The following is a 13,840-nucleotide window of genomic DNA, read 5'->3' as shown; positions in this document are numbered from 1 at the left end:
AAATGCTTGTTCACTATCTTTTTGCAAATCTGTGCATTATGGACAAGATGCTAGATTATGTAGCAAGTGCAGAAAATATGTAATTTAGCAGAAAACTCCACAGCAGCAGAAATGCATAATTCTAGAGGCCATGACAATAAGTAAATACATTAATTTAACAATTTTCTTTAAAGGAACATTTTTTCCTAAGTGGTGTTTTCTTCGCTGCTTCCATTTTGAAGTTTTAATCTTATGTGTGGTGGAAGCAATCACTGTAACAAAAGTTTTACCAATTCACGAGTGCATTTGTCCAATTTATCAGAAGTTCAGAGTGAGGCATATCCTTTGTGGCTAAGGAGTTACGACTTCCATTTTTTCCCAGAAAAAGTTAGGTCATACTAGAATGAATGTCAAACCCACACACATTCCCCTGTGAAACATACTCACTTTGAACTCTGCAGATTACACTTCCAGCACGGTACCCGTGGGTTTGGAAGAACTGTGAGCTCAAAACCTAAATGCAAGCACTAAGTTAGTTTCTCATATGAAAAGCAGGGCACATTCGGAGTTTCTCTTTTGGAGGAAAATAAAAATGTGTTTTAATTAAAAGGTTTTAGACAAAAAAACAGACATCATTCTTGTCCAGACATCACCAGCTTGAAGAAACAGAAGTACCACTAAGGTCACTGCAGTCTAGCAATCACATCAAACTATATTTAATAGCAGCCCGTCCCAACGTTGTCCGGGTATGAGTTGCTGCCGGCCAGTAGTATATTGTTTTGTAAGATTTCGTTTTGATAGCATTTCTTATCTGTGACAGGCCTGTGAAAGGCTCCGTTTCACAGTGCACTGCTGATGCACTTAAGAGTGCGGGTTCAGTAGTGTGTGAACTCAATTTCCCTACTTTATTTTTCCTAGCTAATATGAGAGTCACATGTCTCCATTTTTTGTAATAACACAAGAGAACAGTGAGGGTCAAATCTGTGGCCTATTGGAGTGTACAGGACTTTAGAGGAGCTCTTTCTTCGGTTCAGAAATTTCCTTCCATAAACATTTTTTGCTGGCTTTGAAGTAGGCTCAAGAGTTTTATTGGTGCAGAACATTATTATTTCAGGAGATTGCAAAACTGCTTTATTGTAGGGGGAAATCGCGGCCATTGATGGCCTATCTCTCTAAAGAAGGGCAGCCGCACAGGTACTGGTCAATCATCTGACGACTTTTCTGGACGTATTATTAGTAAAACACCTTCCTGAGCTCCGCCCCGTCCGGACCCCTCTTCTGGGGCCCCACCTACGCTCCCTGCACAGGGCCACCATGAGCCTACAGCCGGCCCTGGCATATGGATGGGGGATAGTTGATGCCTGGAGAGCAACACATCCAGTGAGCAGGGAATATTCATTTTATTCCCCGATGCACAACTTACATACTTGAATCAACAGAATATTTTGTACTGCTTTGTTACTAGACGCAGTTAGTGACTCTATTCATTTGGGGAAAACATTATCGGATCATAATCCGGTGGAGAACACACTGCAATGTGGCAAAATACCTGCCCTAGTGCCGACATGGAGACTACAACCGCAGCTACTGGAAGACTCAGTCTTTAGAACAACATTATCCACAGCCATAAATAATTACTTCACGGAAAATGCGAATACAGCTTCCTCCAGACAGATAGAGCAGAATGCATTCAAGTACAAGGGCAGGAGTGAGACATAACCTTATCTCTCAGCTTACTGACGTAGAAAATACCCTGGGAGAGATTGGAACAGATGGCTACAATAGACGAGGCGCATCAGGTACAGCTGCAAGAAGCACACATACAACATGCAGAACTATTGGAAGACCTAAGGCTTTTAGACTATAGGCTTTACGCACAGAAACAACATACTGTGGCAGACAGGGTGGGACCGCTACTGGCTAGAATCATTAAAGATGTTCTACCGGTTGTTCCCATTTTAGAAGTCAGGAATACAACAGGTGTTCTGGTAGGTATGCAACTAGACATAAATGAGGCCTTAAGAGAATATTAGGAAAATGTGTATACACAGCCGGAAGCCATCGTGGTAACAGAACTTGATGCATTTTTTGACGGTCTACAACTCCCACAACTGCTGCAAATACACAAAGAGGAACTGGGGCACCCAGTGACAAATATGGAAATAAAAAGAGCAATCCATAGCTTACCTCGTAATAAGTCACCTGGTAGGGATGGATTGCCCATCGAATTTTATGCAACATTCGCTGATCTGTTGGAGCCCCACCTACAGCGATTATATCAGTCATACTTAGACACTGTCACCCTTCCCCATACCACGCTATAGCACGGACATGGCAGGGTATAGGCCCCTCTCGTTGTTAAATGTAGATTATAAAATTCTGAGCAAGATACTGGCTGCTCGGCTCTGTCAGCACATACCACAACTGATACACAGTGATCAGTGCGGGTTCGTCCCAGGCAGGAACACTGCTCTTAACATTAGGAGACTACTTAAAATAATGACCCATACACTTCAGCGAGCCGATGCAGTAAGTTGTATTTCATTAGACCTACGCCAGACTTTTGATTCCCTGCATTGGGAGTATATGTTTTATGCTCTGTCCAAATTTGACATACCAGACGAATACATAAAATGGGTAAGGTTGTTTTATATGAACCCTACGGCACTGACGCGAACAGGAAGACATATTTCGCAACAATATAAGGTTGCACGGGGAACCAGGCAGGGTTGCCCACTGTCACCCCTGCTGTTTATCCTGGAGGTAGAACCCCTACTACAGAAACTGCGCTCTATTGCGGGTCACAGGGGAATAGTATTGTGTCCCACTACACATATTGTATCTGCATATGCGGATGATTTTATATTACATTTCAGGAACTTAGATAGTGACTATGAACCCGTACTCTCTGCATTTGCCACGTTCCAAGCACTTTACGGTCTCTCTATCAACGAGAACAAAACCTACGCTTATTTTTTTGCGGATGTGTTACGCACTGGTTCGTTGGACTTTGGGACCTGGTCATTCCAGATCGCACCCAGCACTTTCAAATATTTAGGAATCAATATGTATATATAGAGGGATACAATGGACCTTCTAGATGGCCTAAATCGTACCATCTCTTCACTTAGGTCCCAAATAAAGTTCTGGATCACCCTGCCCATATCAGTGGCAGGCAAGGTGGCAATTGCCAAAATGGTGGAGCTCCCTAGATTATTGTACTTTTTCACCAATTTACCCATAATAGTGATGTCCAAGACATTTAAATTGCTATCCTCTCTATTGATTGAATTGATATAGGGTAGGGGCAGAAGGTATATAGGGATTACAAAATTGCAATTAGATGCTAAACAAGGGGGAATGGGGGTCCCTGATCTGAAAGCGTACTGCTACACAAGTCAGTTACAGTGGCTGGCGTACTGGCTGGCGGGGCGGAATCTGCAAGAAATAGACATGAAACACTTAGATTGGCAGAGCGGTGCGATACATACACTGATGTTGCCCAATAGCAAGACTACACCAACAGCGCCACATCTCTTGAAAATGGCATTATTGTACTGGAGAAATTCCCTTAGATACACCAAGATAGCAACCCCTTATGCTCCAACTATACCTCTATTGGGGATCCCCACACAGATGGGCAGGGTTACCAAGAGGAGAATGAGAGCATGGGAAGATGTAGGAGTAACCACAGTAGGTGACTTCTTCAAAGAGGGTAACCTGATGCCTGACGATGCCTTCATGCAAGAACACGGCGCGCCAGACACGCTGTTTATTTTACACGCAAGTCTTTCTCACTATATACCTATTAAATGGTCCCCTGGGGGTCTAGAACCAGCCACGAACACGCTGGTCACGATGCAACATTTGATTGGTAATGGTCGACACCTAACGAAATGGCTGTACACAGGCATTCGTACAGCAGCAGCGGTATCTCTCCAACCCCTTCCTGCCAAATGGGACGGGGATATAGGCCGAGCGCTCAGCGACAAGGAGTGGGGTGTGCTGTTAGAATACCTTAGAAATGTGTTGAGAAACTCGAAATTCAAATGTATACAACTCATGCTCCTGCATCGAGCCTACCTGACACTGTGTAAGCTGGGTGCTATGTTTCAAGACGTATCGGACATGTGCCCGAGATGTCAATAATCGGCGGCGGACCTGTTACACATATTATGGAACTGCCCACGACTAAGACACTACTGGGTAACAGGCTGTGAGATTTTAACACATATAGCTCCAGTGAGAAATAACAACAGGCTGGAATACTGTTTGTTGGGGCTGGGCCCCAAAGGGAAGAAAGGTAGCCCGGTCACTAAATTTAATAATTTGGCACTCATTCTGGCCAAACGTAATATCACAATGAAATAAAAAGCTGATAGACCACTGGCGCTGATAGACTGGTACTGGTATGAAGAACTAATGCGTTGGGGCAGAGAGGAAGGTGCAGAATTGAAAAGGGAAGAACAACGTGGATTGCGTAAGACACCTATATCCATGGAATGGAATATGTTGATGGAGGAGCTTGGCGCTGTGGACATACTAGAGTATTGCCCTTAGGGCGTGATCTGATGGGGCATAATGTGCATAGAACTTGGGCTGCAATAGAGTCCTGTAGTGTACAATGGGTAACTGCTGGGGCCAGAATACTGAAATGTTTATAAAATGCTATGCTGACCTGGACTGAATATATGATAGGACAATTCCTTCTCTGCTGAGTCTACGGGGGAGGGAGGTGGGTGGGGGAGTGAGTGAGTTTTTGTTTAACTCAAAGTTTCATGCTATGTAGCACGTTGGTGCAGTATTATCCGGTTCTGGACCCTTAGCCTGAAGTATATCCTTACAGCACTGTACAAAGAGTGGGCAAGGCCCATGGCTTTTTCTTTTCTTTTAAAAAAGTGTAAGGAGGAATAACATTGACTATATCTATATGTATACACATGCTAAGGTACGGCCCCTGCTGTAAATCACGGCTTTGTTTCTAAATGTGGACACTATAGTTTGAGATATGATATGTATCGTTGTATTATGGATGTAATGGATTTTGCACCCAGCGATGTACCGTACTGATACTTCCTAATAAAAATATGTTTTTTTTAAAAAAAAGTGCATGATCGAGAGAGAAGCAAATACAAGATGTAAATGTGAAAGAAGGGAAAGGACAGCGCGATGACAGATCCTTTCAATGGAGGTTGAGGAAAGAGAATAGTAGGGTGCAGTATGTGAGAGTTGAGAATGAGGAAGTAGGACGAAAGGGCAGGGCTTTAAGTGGGCCGGGTCCAGCTGGTGCTGAGCACCGACAGTTCAAAAAAGCAGGTGTCGGGATGGGTCCCTATCGGGCTCTTCATTTTTGCAATCACACTCCAGGTGAGAATTTTTTTTTTAACTCTGCAACAGTGCCACCCTTCACTGCCTTTGGGGTAACTTCGAAGAGACTCGTTAAAGTTCTTTCACAGTCTCATCATTTCAGAACTGAAAGATAGTCATATTATATTCAACGAAGTAATAGTTGTTGCTTGTGCAACTAACAACCATTGACAAAGCCAATAGTTTTTGCTGACTGATTGACTAGATATTTCTAATGCGCACTATTGCCGAGGCATCTTGGCGCTAAGGTATCTGCAGGCAGGTACAACGAGACAAGTTAGTGTTGAGAGAAAAGCCATGTTTTTATTTGCTTCCTAAAAAGTGACCTACTAGATTGAAGTCCGAGTTGTGTAGGGAGGGAATTACACAGTTTAGCTGCTTGGAATGAAAAGCGCTTTCCCCCCAACTTTCTCTATTTATCTTGGGGCAGAGTACCAGTCCAGTGTTCGATGAGCTTAGACAACGTGATGGTAGGAAGTAGGGGAATAGAGCTTGTAGATCATAAGCCCCTACTCCGTAAAGGGCTTTGTGTACTACACACAGGGCCTTGAATCCACCCGCCGTCTTACTGGAAGCCAATGGAGTTGCTTTATGCTGGCGGATGTGGAGTGGTATTTGGGTAGATTGAGCAATACTCTTGATGGATTATACCTACATCAAGCAAAGGTGTAATGTTACTTGTTGTATTATATATCTGGATTCAATGCCAGAAGCAGCAGATTACCAGTCAGGTGGCACACTTTGCTAAGCACAGATTTTTCGCTTATGCGTTTTAAACTACGCTCTTAATTACATCATACTCCCCCCCCTCCCCCCACCTCCTCACCAGCTGCTTTTTCATCCCACTTAAAGCCCTGGGAAAGGGTATATGGGAGCAAAAGGGAGAAATTAAGAAAAGGGACGAATGAGAGCAGGAGATGAAGAGAAGGGATAGTGAGGAAACTCAAAGAGGAAGAGTGGAGGGAGAAAGGAAGATTGGAAGGAGGCGGGAAAACTGGTAGAATGAGGAACTCAGACACCTATTAGCAGCGAGGTGGCATTCATTAGTGCAGTATGTGTAGTAGCACTGAGTGTTCAACGAACATGTGTAATAATGATGCCACCATTTTCTCATACGCTTAACGTTTAAAGGTTTCATGTAGGGGGATCTCTAAGGTAGTAAATAAGTGGTCTGGTGTCAAGGCGGGCTACTTCTTGAGTGCTCGCAATAGCCTTCTAATGTGCCACGTGTTCGTCAGGGGTAGTAAGCGATATATAAATGCAATTACAATTACAACTATAATTAAGGGGAACGACCAGAATGTATTTATGGTAGAACAAAGGTATTACTGCTCACTATTGCACACAGTTCCAAAAATTGCTCCTACCGTGCAAAGCCATCTTCTCTTCTGTGTAACATTCAGTAGACTGCTGCTGTGCCTCAGTCCTGCGCTAGGTATGACTGTCGGCCATTTTGTGAACCTGCTTAGTGAGTCACTAAGTCCACATCTCTGACTGGATTAGAAGTGACAGCAGGAGCTGGCGAGATTCAGTGAAATAAAACATTCAGGAGGTTCTGCCGCAGTTCGGTGAACTGGAGACCAGATTGCGATTGGGGGAGGGTGAAATTCCCTCACAGAAGCGAAATGCCAATTTCGTCTGTTTAATTTTTCACCCGTGGCATTGAACCTGATCCAGCGCTTCATGGGTGGAACAAAACAAGCAAAAAGCACAGCTGCAGTATGAAACACTGAGAGGGGCTGGGAGGGAGTGGGCAGTGCGGTTAGAATGAAGGTAAATACATTGCCCAGTACCCCTGACAGTGCACTGGAAAGCAACCTCCCCAGCAGGCAGTGGCTAATTTGTAAAACAAAACATAATAATTTTATATATATATATGCCGGGGCTCTTATCAGGAGGCAGATTGCACCAGCACATTTTTCCTGTTAGCGCCGCCTTAAACAGAACCAACTGCTAACTATAAAGTGGGGAGAGGATGTGGTGTAATGGACAGAGCTGCCGACTTCAGTACTGGGGCACAAGGTTTGAGTCTCAGTGTTGGTTCAGCATCCTGTGATTCTGGGCAAATCACTTAATATCCCTGTGCTTACCATAAGTGAATGTGAATGTGTCCTGAACTGTTGCTTAAGAAAAGTGCCGGTGTTCATGATTAAGTGCTGGTGCTGAGCACTGAAAACCACCGGCTCAAATGAAGCCCTGTCAGCAGGGTAGTTTGTGTGCAGTACCGTCCTACAGGGTTTCCTGGCGGGCAGGCACAACGTTCAAGGTCCCCTGCTGGGGACGTTTCTAAGTCAGAGGCCAACCATTGTAGTTAAACACAAGGAGATGATGGATGGAGTGCTGAATCTTTTCAGACACTCACCCTCAGTCACAGATCTGGGTTGAATCCATCATCATTTTTTAGCTCACTTCGCCACCTCAGTTCAGACCCAGCCATATGCATATCAGTCTTGACCATGTGCCTCATGGGAACAGTCCAGCCCGAACTGCCAAGCCAGGACTTCACTAAACAGGAAACAAGCATCCTGGGACGGGTTTCTGGGTAACACCCTTCATCAGCCAGGCTAGCTTGAATCCAGTATCAAAGTGAGCAAGGGAGCCGCGTCTGGGCATTCCCTGCCAACTTGGGGCGAACAAAGCAAACACAACGAGATGATGGACGTAGTGCTGAAACTTTTCAGACACCCACCCCCAGTTACAGATCTGGTTTGAATCCATCATCATTCTTTTGCAGGTCTTGTCGGAGTTCCCAGATGTGTGCCCGGCCGCTGCTCGAGATCTTCAGCCCTTCTACAAGATTCCCTAGCACCAGTCTGATATGCCCCTATATTGCCTTTCCTCCATGTTAAATAGCCCTTTCGGTGCGGCTGAGGAAATCCCCATATCTTTTTTTGCCAAATTTCACAGGCAAGCCATACTGGCCGGAAGGCGTTCATGCATAGATCTTAATATGAGGTCCAACAAGTTGCTAAGCCTATCACTTATCCTGTCTCAGATATCAGGGGCCGATTGTAAAGGACTAGGTAATGCAAACAGTTTCTTAATAACCTGTACAGGTGTATAGACAATCTGCTTTGGTTTCACTGCCATTTTTTTTGCTTAGCCACAGGTGAAAGCTCATTGGGCTCAACATTAATTACATCGTCTGTTTCTAGCAAAAGTCCCCACTTCGAGTTGCTTGACCGGGCTCACTTTAATCTCTTTTCCTGTGCTCTTCATGAACCATATAAGGCTCCATGTCTAACAGTCTACAGTGATTACAATTGAAATGGGTTCATTGGGAAACTCGAGACCCAGAGTGCCCCTTCCAATGAAGCACTGAATTTTCCAGATAATAAACTCCTTGCATTTGATCTATTCCAGTAACTTTTGAAACACTCAGATCTCCCAGTGTACATACAAATGTGCAACAGCATACACACTGGGGCACATGCATCAACCTATTTAGGAAGTGCAAACGGTGCGAATCGGTAAATTCGGGCGTTTGCGCTTCCTAAATACGTTTTTGGGATGCATGAAATAATTTTTCAAAATTCGCTTTTTTTTTTGCATTTCCAAAAAATGAGAATGCATTTAAGGAATCGCATTTGTGCGATTCCTTAAATGCAATGCATCATTTTTTTAAAAAATGCGAATTTTGAAATAGGAAGTGCAAATTAACACGAGGTTGACCCTCGTGATAATTTGCAAAATTGTTTCAAAAAGCACAAAAATGCATTTTGAAAAGTGTCATGTTACAGACACACATGTCCTTAGGACATGTGTGTGTGAAACATGCACTTTAAAATACATTTCAGGGGTGCAGGGGGGGTCCTTTGGACCCCCCTCTGCACCCTTGCAATTCATCAACAAATTGCGATTTCCTAAAAAAAGAAATGCAAAACGGCATTGATTCGGAATCAATGTAATGCCATTCCTTAATTGCGATTCGCAATTAAGGAATCGCAAATTCCAAAATTTACGAAATCCTAAAAAATGTTAGGATTTCTTGATGCATAGGATTTTGCAATTCCTAAATAGCGATTCCTTAATTTTCGCTATTTAGGAAATGCAAAATCCTACAATGATGCATGTGCCCCTATCTTTGTTACATTGCGAAGATCACTGGCTTGTGCTATCCCTTCTTGTGTAGTGACTCACACACTTAACTGCACACTATGAAACTGATCTTTGGGGCATTTTTACAAAAACCCTTCACCAGGCTTGCATACAGCGGTGTAAAGTATTGAAATAGGAAAATAGCCCTAAGGTAAAGCAAAGTAGCATCACATCTATGGATGCCTCTGGTGTTACATCAAGCATACAATAAGTGATGAGATGAATGCTCTCATGGCAATCGCTTGGGGTAGGGGGTTTTGCCCACCATACCACTTCAGATTAGATCCAGCCATATTTAAATCAGTCGTGGGACTCTTCACAGGAAACTGTCCAGCTTGAACAGCCAGAGCAAGTCAAGTCAAGTCAAATAGGCTTTATTTCGACATAAAAAATATCTTAAAAAGCATACATACATAGTAAATTCAATTTTTAACATTGCTAGTTAAAAAGCATAAAAACCCCTACGTGCTAGGAATCAGCTATTTTTTTTTTCCCTGCCATTTCTGTTAGGGGGATTAAATAAATTACCTAAAAAAAATAGGCCAATAACGGGCCATAAATTTAAAATCATGATTAAACAATTTGCCTAAGTCTTTTTGACCGGATCCGCCATGCCCACCCAAGATATTTCGAGGTGGCGCATGCAAAAAATGTACGAGTGTCTGTAAGTAGTATTCTTAGTGCCACATTGCAATGTCTGGTGCCCAAGGTAAGACACATCGGTTTCATCCATTTCGTGCGAGGAACCTTGTAGGCAGGGCACTCGAATAGCAAATGAGGGACAGATTCACGCCGCTGAGGGCAAAAGGGGCACCATGGAGCAGTCTGGTAAGGGATTTTCCAGCGGCATGTGAGCTCCATTACAGGGAGAAGACCTAATCTGAATTTAAAGTACAATGATCTTTCCCATGGGGCAGAGATAGTATCCAAATACAATTCTCTGATCGGGACATCTTTGATCTCCAAGAAGTTTCTAGTCGATTTGCATGACGTTGTCGAAGAGTTTCTTCTGTTTACCACCCACTGCCAATAAAGTTTTTTTATCGTGGATTTGGGCGGGGCTGTCTGTTGGTGCCACGCTTCTTCCAGCCCCAGGTTGGCAAGTAGGGCCTTGATGTCCCTTAGCCATTTTATTTTTGCCCAACCCGGGGATTTGATTATTTCCCGAAGGCCATCCGCATAGCTTGAGAGCTCAGGTACTCTCCAGATGCGGGCCCACAGTAACAGGGGACGTAACTTTGCTTGGTCTTCGATCGCCCGACAGCCCATATCCAGTTGTAAAGGTAAGATGGGGACAGATGGGCCAAGAGACATTAGACTTCTCAGGAAGGTGTTTTCCGCTCGAATTAGCTCTTTCATATTTGACATCCCCCAGAGCTCTGCCCCGTAGAGTGCTGCGCTTACTCCTCTAGCCGAATAAATGTCCATTACTGCCGCTATTGGTTTTGTAGAAGCTGCTCTCTGCTCTTTCAACAAGACCCCGGTCACTCTTTTCAAACTCAATAGCATTTTGGTCAGGTGACAGTCCCATTTCATGGAGTCCACCAGCCGAATGCCCAGGTAGTCGAACGTCTTAGTCCTTTCCAGTGCAACGGACCCCAGTGTGGGAGGGGGTCCGAGTTTTTGCGGGGGATTCAGAATGAGATATTTTGTTTTATCTGTATTGATACAGAGACCTCTTTGCTTGCAAAAATCATCAAATCCAGTAAGAAGCTGCTGGAGGCCCATTGGGGATTTTGACAGTAGTAAAGTGTCGTCAGCAAAGAGCAAGGTAGGGATAAGACGACCTGCCAAATGGGGGGCATCTGCTGGTAACTTTGTTAGGAAGTCCACCACTCCATTCACATAGAGAGAGAATAGGGTTGGGGCCAGTACGCAGCCTTGTCGCACACCTCTATTCACCTCTATTTTTGAGGTCTTTTGACCATTTGGCCCCCAACGTATTTGGGCATAGTTCTTTTCATGAAACCTCATGATCAAATGAAGCAGATAGGGTGGCATGCCAAGGTCACTCAGTACCTTCCAAAGGTTGTTTCTGGGTACCAGGTCAAAAGCCGTTCGGAGATCGATGAAGGCCAGGTATAAGGTACCCTTCCCAATCGTGATGGTCTTCCAATAAATCATGAGCAGCCTTAGCGATTGTTCTATTGTTCCTGTGCCAGCTCTGAACCCAGCCTGGAAGTCCGAAAGTATCATGTTTTCCTCTGCCCATTGCTGGACTCTAGATAAGAGGACCTTGCCCGCTACCTTTTGAGAACAATCTATCAGGCTAATCGGCCTGTAATTGGCTGGATCGTCTCTTGAACCTTTTTTGTGCAGGGGTACCACCTCAGCGGCCTTCCATGAAGTAGGGAGGGGGGCCCCTGCCATGGCAGCGTTTAGTACAGATGCGATTAGTACACTCCAATCATCCGGGTCTGCGCGGAGAAGGTCGCCAGGAAGGCCATCTGGACCAGCTGCTTTACGAGGAACCAAGGATTTTATAGCAATTTCAGCTTCTTTCCTGGTAAACAGGCTTTCCTCATAACTCCCATCACCTCGAAGGATCGGTGGTAGCGGGAAGTCCGTTACTTCTACTTCAGATGCTGTGTACAGTTTTGAGAAGTGTGCAAGCCACTGTTCCTCGGTTATATTGCATGTGATGACAGTATCTAGGGGTCTGTTTTTCTTTCGCAATAAGTCCCAGAAGCCTTTAGCATTTTTTTCCACACTGGCGGCGCGGAGTTCCTGCCAAAAGGCATCTTCCCAATCTCTCCTTGCTGCCCTGAGCGCAGATTTGTAGCTTTTGCGCTTGTTAGCTATTAGAGTTGGATCACCGCTCTTTACTGCCAGTATTAGGGCTCTCTTTCCAGCACGGCACTCCGACGAGTACCAGCCTGATTTGCACTGTCGATTGGCAAGGTTTTTGCTCCCCTTTTTTGACTTGACCATGAACAAATCCCCAATCGACGTCGAAACCTCGCTAAACACGGCTGCAGTCCTGAGCGGACTGGGAGGCTGACTTTCCAGGAGTTCACAGGCTGCGGCAGTGACAGCTTTGATGCAGGATAATTTTTCTTCGTCAATAGCCACTTTGTCCCATCTTAGGCGTCTGAGACAATTTGAGGGGACCACCCCCCCGATGACCTTTGCTCAGGAACGTCGCGATCTCCATAAGATGAGCCACTGTCCCTCCACCAGTGTGTTAGGGATAATGAGAGCGCGTTATGATCACTGTCCAGGGAAGGTAAGACTATCATGTCCTTCGTGTGTGCCCACAAGGGAAAATTTAGAAGAATGTAATCAATCCTGGATGAGTGACCCACCCTATTATATGTGTGAGCCCCCGCTAGGTCAGAGCGTGTTCTCCCGTTGGCTGCTCTCAAGCCATACTCAAGTGTGAGGGAGTTTAGCTGGACAACTCTAGGTGTCCATCTTTTGACGATAGGTAAATCAAGGGACGGAACGCCTCTCCTTGAATCTTCGTCGTGCAGGTCCAGCGATTCATCGGTTAGCAGGGGCTCAAATGTGCAGTTGAAATCCCCCATAACCAGGATTAGGGAGTCTCTGTGGCACTCCCCTAAGGCTGCCTCCAAAGCAGTAAGGGTTGGTGACAAAGCCCTCCCTGAAACCCCACGTGTGTAGATGTTAAAAATCTCCAGCTTAACGGCTTTCCTTGGGCATTTTACAGAGAGCCGCATAAGGTCTGGAGATTTTTGGGGGTGATGGTGTACCCTCCAGCCCAAAGTTATATCTACCCAGACTAGGAGGCCTCCAAATGGGCGCCCTCTTCCCGAAGCTGGTATACCTGCCGGGACGAAGAAGGTAGCATAACCTACTCTATGCCTTGGTTCCACACACCACGTTTCTTGGAATGCACAGACTGCGTGGGGCTCAACGAGCGCCACCCAGTCCGGGGCATCCAACTTGTTGTTTAAGCCAGCCACATTCCAACTAATGGTTTTCAGGGTAGGGCAATTTGGAGACTCAACACATTCAGCTTCCTCACCCTGTGCAGCCATAGTTTGTGCTCCATCCACAGGCTCAATGGGCCCGGTCCAATAGCCTGGGGGTGAAGGGATAGGGGGGTTGGGCATGGGTTGGGGCACAGAGGTGTTGGCTGGTGAAGAGGGGACCCTCTCAACTGTACGTGGTGTAACAACCATTGGTGAGGGGGCGTTTATTACCGCTTTATCACCAAGTCACCAACCCCAACCCTGCGGGGGGGCTGCTTGTGTCGGTGTCCATGCCCTTGCTCTAACGTCTAGAGTTGGGTGGCGCGGGAACCATGCACCTCTACCCTCATCCGGCAAGAAATTCTTATGCCTCGATGAAGGAGAGGGGCGGTAAAAGTACCCCAAATCTCTAGTTTGAATGTCGCAAAAGTTATAATGCGACTGCTGGCTGCATATCATGC

Source organism: Lissotriton vulgaris, chromosome 5, assembly GCF_964263255.1.
Source record: "Lissotriton vulgaris chromosome 5, aLisVul1.2, whole genome shotgun sequence".
In the NCBI taxonomy this organism is placed as follows: domain Eukaryota; kingdom Metazoa; phylum Chordata; class Amphibia; order Caudata; family Salamandridae; genus Lissotriton; species Lissotriton vulgaris.
This window is presented reverse-complemented; position numbering follows the sequence as displayed.